Source organism: Euphorbia lathyris, chromosome 4, assembly GCF_963576675.1.
Source record: "Euphorbia lathyris chromosome 4, ddEupLath1.1, whole genome shotgun sequence".
Taxonomy (NCBI): domain Eukaryota; kingdom Viridiplantae; phylum Streptophyta; class Magnoliopsida; order Malpighiales; family Euphorbiaceae; genus Euphorbia; species Euphorbia lathyris.
The window spans coordinates 29,122,467-29,129,761 of NC_088913.1; the positions used below are offsets into that span (position 1 = coordinate 29,122,467).

The 7,295-nt window shown below is 34.9% G+C and overlaps 1 non-coding gene across 1 annotated transcript; it reads left to right on the plus strand.

Annotated features, from left to right (window-relative positions):
* The first annotated feature begins 6,870 nt into the window (after positions 1 to 6,870).
* Positions 6,871 to 6,976, plus strand: LOC136228341 (small nucleolar RNA R71). The gene has a single exon (XR_010688666.1). It is a non-coding gene; the product is annotated as a small nucleolar RNA R71 (small nucleolar RNA).
* Positions 6,977 to 7,295: the final 319 nt, after the last annotated feature.

Here is a 7,295-nt window from a genome sequence, read left to right on the forward strand (position 1 = left end):
TTGGCACATGTAGATTGAGTCTACGTGGCGGTCAAACTCTCCTCCTACAAGATGTTATCTATGCTCCGAATATTCGGAGAAACCTTATTTCTGTGAACTCTTTGTTAAGAATTGGATTTGCCTTTCTTTTTGCTAATAACATTTTGCATTTAAGTTTGGATAATGAATTCTATGGTTCAGGATATGTACTGAATGGTTTGACTATTTTGGATGTTGAATTATATGACTCAAATAATTTTTCTGTTACTACTTCTTCTTCTGTGGATAAAGATGTTAGTTTATGGCATGCTAGGTTAAATCACATTGGCCAAGATCGCATGAATCATTTAGCCAAAGAGGGCTTACTAGGTAGTTTAAGAAAAGTTGAATTACCTCCATGTGAACCATGCCTTAAAGGAAAAATGCATAGAAAACCATTCGGGAAGGGTACTAGGGCAGAATTTCCTCTGCAATTAATTCATTCTGATGTCTGTGGTCCAATGAATGTTAGGGCTAGGCATGGGGCCTACTACTTCATCACCTTCATAGATTACTATACAAGGTATGGTCACATCTACTTGATGTCTCACAAGTCTGAAGCTTTGAGTTGTTTCAGAAAGTTTATGAACCTTGTTGAAAATCAACTAGATAAGAAGATCAAAGTTTTGAGAACTGACCGAGGTCGAGAATATCTTTCAGATGAATTCAAAGCTTTATGTGGTGAGAAAGGGATAGAGCAACAGTTGTCTATCCCAAACACTCCGCAGCAAAATGGTATTGCCGAGAGGAGAAATAGAACTCTCATTGATATGGTTCGATCTATTATGGCTGAAGCAAACTTGCCTATTTCCTATTGGGGAGATGCTTTGCTAACAGCTACATATGTTCTAAACCGAGTGCCCTCCAAGATTGTCACTTCCACTCCTTATGAGCTGTGGACTGGTAGAAAACCCGATTTGAGTATGCCCAGACCTTGGGGTTGTACTGTGGTGGACGAAATGTGTATCGTGCAAAACTAAAGGCAAGTGCACCTTATCCTGATCAAGTAATATAAAGTAAGTAGAGTATCATTCCCACAAGGATTGTGTTTATAGCTATTGATTTTTATGAATTTCTATTATCTAAGCAATAAATTTTGGATTTGATGATTACTAAACTAAAAACAAAAATAACTGCACTCAATTAATTAAAGAAAATAAAAACAATATTTATAACTCTTATGATAAATGTGCTAAAGCAAGGCTTCACCTAACCTAATGTATATAATCCACACAACAATCCTATCCAAGTTCTTAAGTTTTAATCTAGAGACGGTGATTATTTCCTAAAGTAATTAACCTAGCTTTGGGCCAGTCAAGATTAATCCTATTTCACATACAATTACCTTAGCTTTGGTCCAGTCAAGAATAAAGATATAATGAAAGCATTAAGTTCTCTGAAATAACCCCAAAGTTAAGTCGTGAAACTAAACCCTGAAAAACCGCACCGCAAAGACACAGGTCTAAACTATGTATTTCCATTAATTATCTTAGTGTCGGTCAACCAAAATAATTAATTGTAATTTAGCTAAATATTGATCAGGTATCTAACTAGGAAATTAAGCTCCATAGTTTAATTCTCTATTTAATAAATTATGAACTTGAAATTGGATTGCAAGTAAATCATCTACTTCGATTAGGATCCGCCATAGCTCTAGCTATGGAGGAGTTAGTTCATGGTAGATGGAAAGAAAACAAGAAAGTTAACAGAAAATAAACTAGAAAACATAACTAAAGTAAAGAGAAGAAAATATGAAGTGAGAATAAACTTTGAAATAGAAACTAGAATTGGTTACAAAAGTAGAAATGAAATGAATAAAAATAAAACTATAAAAAGTCTAAAAGAGAGAGATAAAGAGAGTGTGGTGAGGCCTATTCCACGTGTGTTCTAGGTCTGGTTTCATGCTTCCCAATGTAGGTATTTATAGTTGCACATGCCTTCATGCATTCATTGTAACCTCCAACTTTAATGCTATTAAAGAGAAGATTAATGGAGGGTTGAATTCTTTGCTCTAACTTCTTAAACATATGGAGAGTTGAATTCTTCTTTGCAACTTTTTAACTTTCATGTAATTAAAGGGAGCATTGAGTAGTGTAACTTCTTCTTGAGCATTCAAAAGACTCTTTAACTTTCATAACATTCTTTGGATAGTTATTTTAGCAATTTATGACAATAAGGATTTATTTAAAGAGTCACGAGTCTTCATTCTTCAACTGCTACGAGGTCACCAACTAGAAGGAGTTCTAACTGTGCAACTTTATTTACTTGAATAATGATTCCATAATTGCATTTTTTGCCCCAAATAATACCTAAAAACATATGGAACACGCATTAGTTCTTGAAACACAAAACTAAACATAAAACAATTATAAAATATTAAAAACTATCTTAAAATGTATGATTATTATAATTAAAATATATTAAAAACTATATGAAAATGCAAGATAACAACTTCCTCACACTTTGAACCTTGCTTGTCCTCAAGCAAGCCTTAGACTCAAAACAAACTCTAGAATACTCACTATAAGTAATTCACACAATAATACGATTTACTTCATTTGGCATTCATAGATCTCAATTTCACAAGTTTGGATGAAAAACAAAAGGTTTGGACGCTAAAAGATTCTAATCGTTTCTCCGCAAACCAACACAAGCAGACGTATCTTCAATCATATCACAAAATCAAAAGGCAAACTATTTTGGTACCTCACTAGTGGTCACTCATTTCACTCAAGTGTTTGGGTGTAAATTTTGTCTCTCAAGCCCTATACTAGCTTTGGCTACGGTGAATTTGCATTGTCATTCAGTCGTTACCATTATGCTTATCTAGTCAGAAACAAGATCCCAAGGTCTTTTACGGGTTGTAATGTTGGTTTAGGGACAGGTTTGGATAAGGAAAATATGTGGAAAGTGAATAAACAACTAGTTGTGCAAAATAGATACAATAAGACTCGAAGCTCTTCAAAGATTAGCCGATAAACATAACATGTGCTACTGATGAGAAAACAATTTTCCCTTTTTTTCTTCTTTATTAGGTATTAATTCCAGAACAAGGCCAGAAGCAAGAGTTTCATAAGCAAGCATATGAGAATCGCTTTTTTTTTTCTTCTTACTCACTTCTATCTCCAAGACTGCAACCAATAATGTTGAGTATTCACTCGTTTCTTATCTTATTATTACAGATTACAATTCCTTGCTTCAAATGCATTTTTTTTAGATCGATTGTGCATGAATCTCCACCTCGAACTAAATGACTCAAACCAATGCTTTTTCTCTTTTTTTTTCTTTCTTTTTTTTAATTTTTTTTTTCTTTTCTTGAGCTTTTATTATTATTTTATTATTTTTTCTTCTTTTTTTTTCTTTTGAGATTTTTTTATTTTTTCTTCTTCTTTTTTTTTCTTTGCAAAAGCACATAAAGTAGCAAAAATAATTCTCGGCTTCCTATTTTCCACAAATCTTGAGCTCCCTAAAATATTCCTATTTGTGCACAATAATTGTAAATTCACGGGTGAGAAAAGGGTATTTAAGACGTTAGGGGTTTGTAATGTGGTGAAACAAAGAAAGTGGTATACGTAGGCTTCAACTGGGCTTAACTAAACACGATGTAAAAGGGTTTTGGGTTTAAACAAGAAAAAATAAGTTTTAACATTAACAAAGGGCTACACTTAATTGCCTTGATCACGCCAAGTTCCAACTGGATGCACGAGGTTTCGACTAGCATTTGATGCAAATTCTATAGACAATAGCAAGTATGAGCACACTCAAGAAAAAATAAACCGAGCAATGTGTAATAAAATGCTCAAATTGTTGGTCTCAAAATCTCACATATGTTCGGGTTAATATTTGTACCAAAAAGTTCAACCAAATGACAAGTTCAATGCTTATTTTCAGTCCACAAGTGTAGTCTCCGGAACTCCCATTTTAATCTAAAGTTCCTCAGTTTCGTAATTCTAAAAAAAAATGTAATTTCAAAATTTATGACTGCCATGGTGAAGTTTCATCCTATTAAGGGTCAATTGTTTACGAGTTTTCTTCCTAAGTCCATCTCAAATCCTTGAAAAGAAAAGACAATGATTTTAACATGTAAGGAAGCATGCAACTAAATGAAATTATCTTAAAAAAACAATAAACACAAACATAAACAATAAATAATAAAAACTTAAACTAAGATAGATAAAACCTTTTTTACCATTCCTCACACTTTAGAGCATGCATTTACCCCCAAAAATGCGATAAAAGGTAAAGTGAAAAAGTAAAAGGTGAAAGAAAAACTCCCTTAAACCAAAGGTGGTAGAGGAGATGGGATCTTTCACTTTAACTGTTGGGCCAATTTGTTTATGTTTTTCTTTTTTTTTTCTTTTTGTTTTTTTTAGTTTACCTGCAAAAAATAAAAAAATAAAACTTACGTTAAAAAAATATTGTAAATAAAAGAGAAATTAAGAAAAGAAAAAAAATAAAAAATAAAAACTCGGGTTGTCTCCCGTTAGCGCTTAGGTTTAATGTCTTTAAAGCTAGACAGAGCGTGAAGTCTTTTAACTCCTTAGTGAACTCTCTGAATGTGATGATTCTATTCTTGGTGGTGGGTCGGTCATGTAAAGTGTTAACTTTTGAAGCCCAATCTCTCCACCTTCATAATGCTTTGCTCTTTGGCCATTTACTTTAAACGGTGGTTCCTCGTCCTTTTGAACTTCTAAAACTCCAGAAGGAAACACATCAATTACCGTGTACGGTCCATACCATCTAGATTTTAATTTTCCCGGGAAGAGTCTCAGACGTGAATTATAAAGTAACACCTTATCTCCCACATTGAAAGTCCTTTGGAGGAGATGTTTGTCATGCCATCTCTTCGTCTTTTCCTTATATAACTTTGCATTCTCATAGGCCGTGAGACGGAACTCATCGAGCTCATTAAGTTGCATTAATCTTTGAGGACCAATAGGGGTTTTGAAAGCCGTCCTATAGGCCCACAATGCATATTTTAACTCCATCTCACCTGTCAAAAAGGAAGAAATAATTACAGGTAAGGTTGAATCTTTTCCCAAGAATACATATTTTAAATTCGAAGGTAATGGTTTAAAATCCAATTGAGGAGGCTCCTCAAATGATGATTTTGGTTTAGGAATATTCTTCCTTTCTATCTTTTCATAATCTCGAGTCCAGAAGCAATCTTGTACTCCCTCATGTAATTCCTCAGTTGTTACCTTCACCTCTGTGTCTACTATTATTTCATCCTGGTTTATGCCTAAACCATTTATCACAGCCGTTTCTAATGGATCTTCATATAAATGATCCTGAAAAACATCCTCCACAACCTTATTAGTAATATCAAGAAATTTACAATGTTCAAAATTGTCAGATGGATATTTAAGAGAATCAAATACATTAAATGTGACCTCCTCATCTTGCAACCGGAGGATTAATTTTCCTTATTGCACATCAATAAGTGTTCTCCCGGTTGCTAGAAAAGGGCGACCCAAAATAATAGGGACTCGTTCATCTTCTTCCATATCAAGTATAATAAAATCAGCAGGGAAGATGAATTTGTCCACCTTGACCAATACGTCTTCTACCAATCCTTTTGGGAAAGCTAGAGAGCGATCAGCTAATTGTAAAGAAACTCTAGTGGGTTTTGGTTCCCCAAGGCCTAGTTTTCTAAAAGTACTCAAAGGCATTAAATTTATACTAGCACTTAGATCACATAGAGCCCTTTCAAAAGTTATACCACCTATAGTACACGGGATAGAAAAGCTTCCCGGATCTTTAAGCTTTGGTGGTAATTTATTTAACAAAATTACTGAGCACCCCTCTGTTAATTTGACAGTTTCATTATCCTTAATTTTTCTCTTTTTAGAAAGGATATCTTTAAGAAATTTTGCATAAGCAGGCATTTGCTCAAGAGCTTCGGCAAATGGAATGTTTATGTGTAATTTTTTAAAGATATCAAGAAATTTGGAGAAGTGTTTTTCTTTGTTCAACCTTTGAGGAAAAGGAATTTTAGTTTTATAAGGTTGAACATTGGGGTCAGCAAATAACTTAGGAGAAGGGTTAGAATTACTTACCTCGATTGGCACTTCTTCCGTCTTTTTCTCGGGGGTGATTTGAACTTCCTTTCCACTTCTCAACACGATGGCTTTAACATATTCACGAGGATTAGATTCAGTATTGCTAGGTAGAGAACCTCTAGGACGCTCGGATACTTCTTTGGTTATTCGGTTGATGTTGGTTTCTAGCCCTTTAGTAAAGACATCTTGATTCCGTCTCCATTCCTCGAAACTATCAAAGCGTGAATTGATGTGCTTCAACATTGACATGATAGTGGAGTTATCATCCTCATTATTTTTCCTTTCTTAGTTATGAAAACCGGGTGGTGGTTGTGGTTGTGGTGGCCTTTGTGGAATAGGATTTAAAGCACTGTTAGGATTGGACCATGAAAATGCGGGGTGACTTCTCCAAGGGTTGTTATAGTTATTTTGTCTATTATAATTCCCCACATAATTAAGTGTTTCTCCCGTGAATGGGTTACTAAATAAACATTCCCCACTTTTATGTCCACTCAATCCACATAGTTCACATGTTGGTGGTTGGGCTAGGTTAGCCATTAACAAGTCCATCTTTTTGTTTAATTCATCAATGCTAGAATTGGGCTGTGACTCAACCAAGTGTATACTTGCTCTTATTTCCAAGTTTCTATCTTCATTCCAATGGGAACACCTCTCCGCTAGCTCTTCTATGAGATTGTATGCTTCCTCCTCAGATTTCCTCAAAATATTTCCACCTGCAGCAGAATCAATAGTAGCACGGTCAGAAGCGGACAACCCTCCATAGAAATTATTTACCAATAGGCTCTTTGCATATCCATGATGTGGGCACTTCTTAAGTAAGCGACGAAACCTCTCCCATGCTTCATATAGGTTTTCCTTGGGCGATTGGCGAAAAGAGTGAATTTCATTTTTATACATCGCCGTTTTAGATGGAGGAAAATATTTAGCCATGAACTTATTGACTAAAATTTCCCATGTAGTGATCACCCCGGTATCTAAAGAATCCAACCAATCTGTGGCATCATCTCGAAGAGAGAAAGGGAATAATTTTAATTTAATTGCTTCTGGAGACACCCCATTCTGTTTTAGCATTGAACAATGCTTATTGAACCTGGTCAAGTGGGCGTTGGGGTCTTTTCTAGGATCACCGCCAAATTGACCAGCGCTTTGCAATAGTTGGATAAGAGCTGGTTTGATCTCAAAATTATTTGCGGCTATAGTAGGTTCTACAATGCT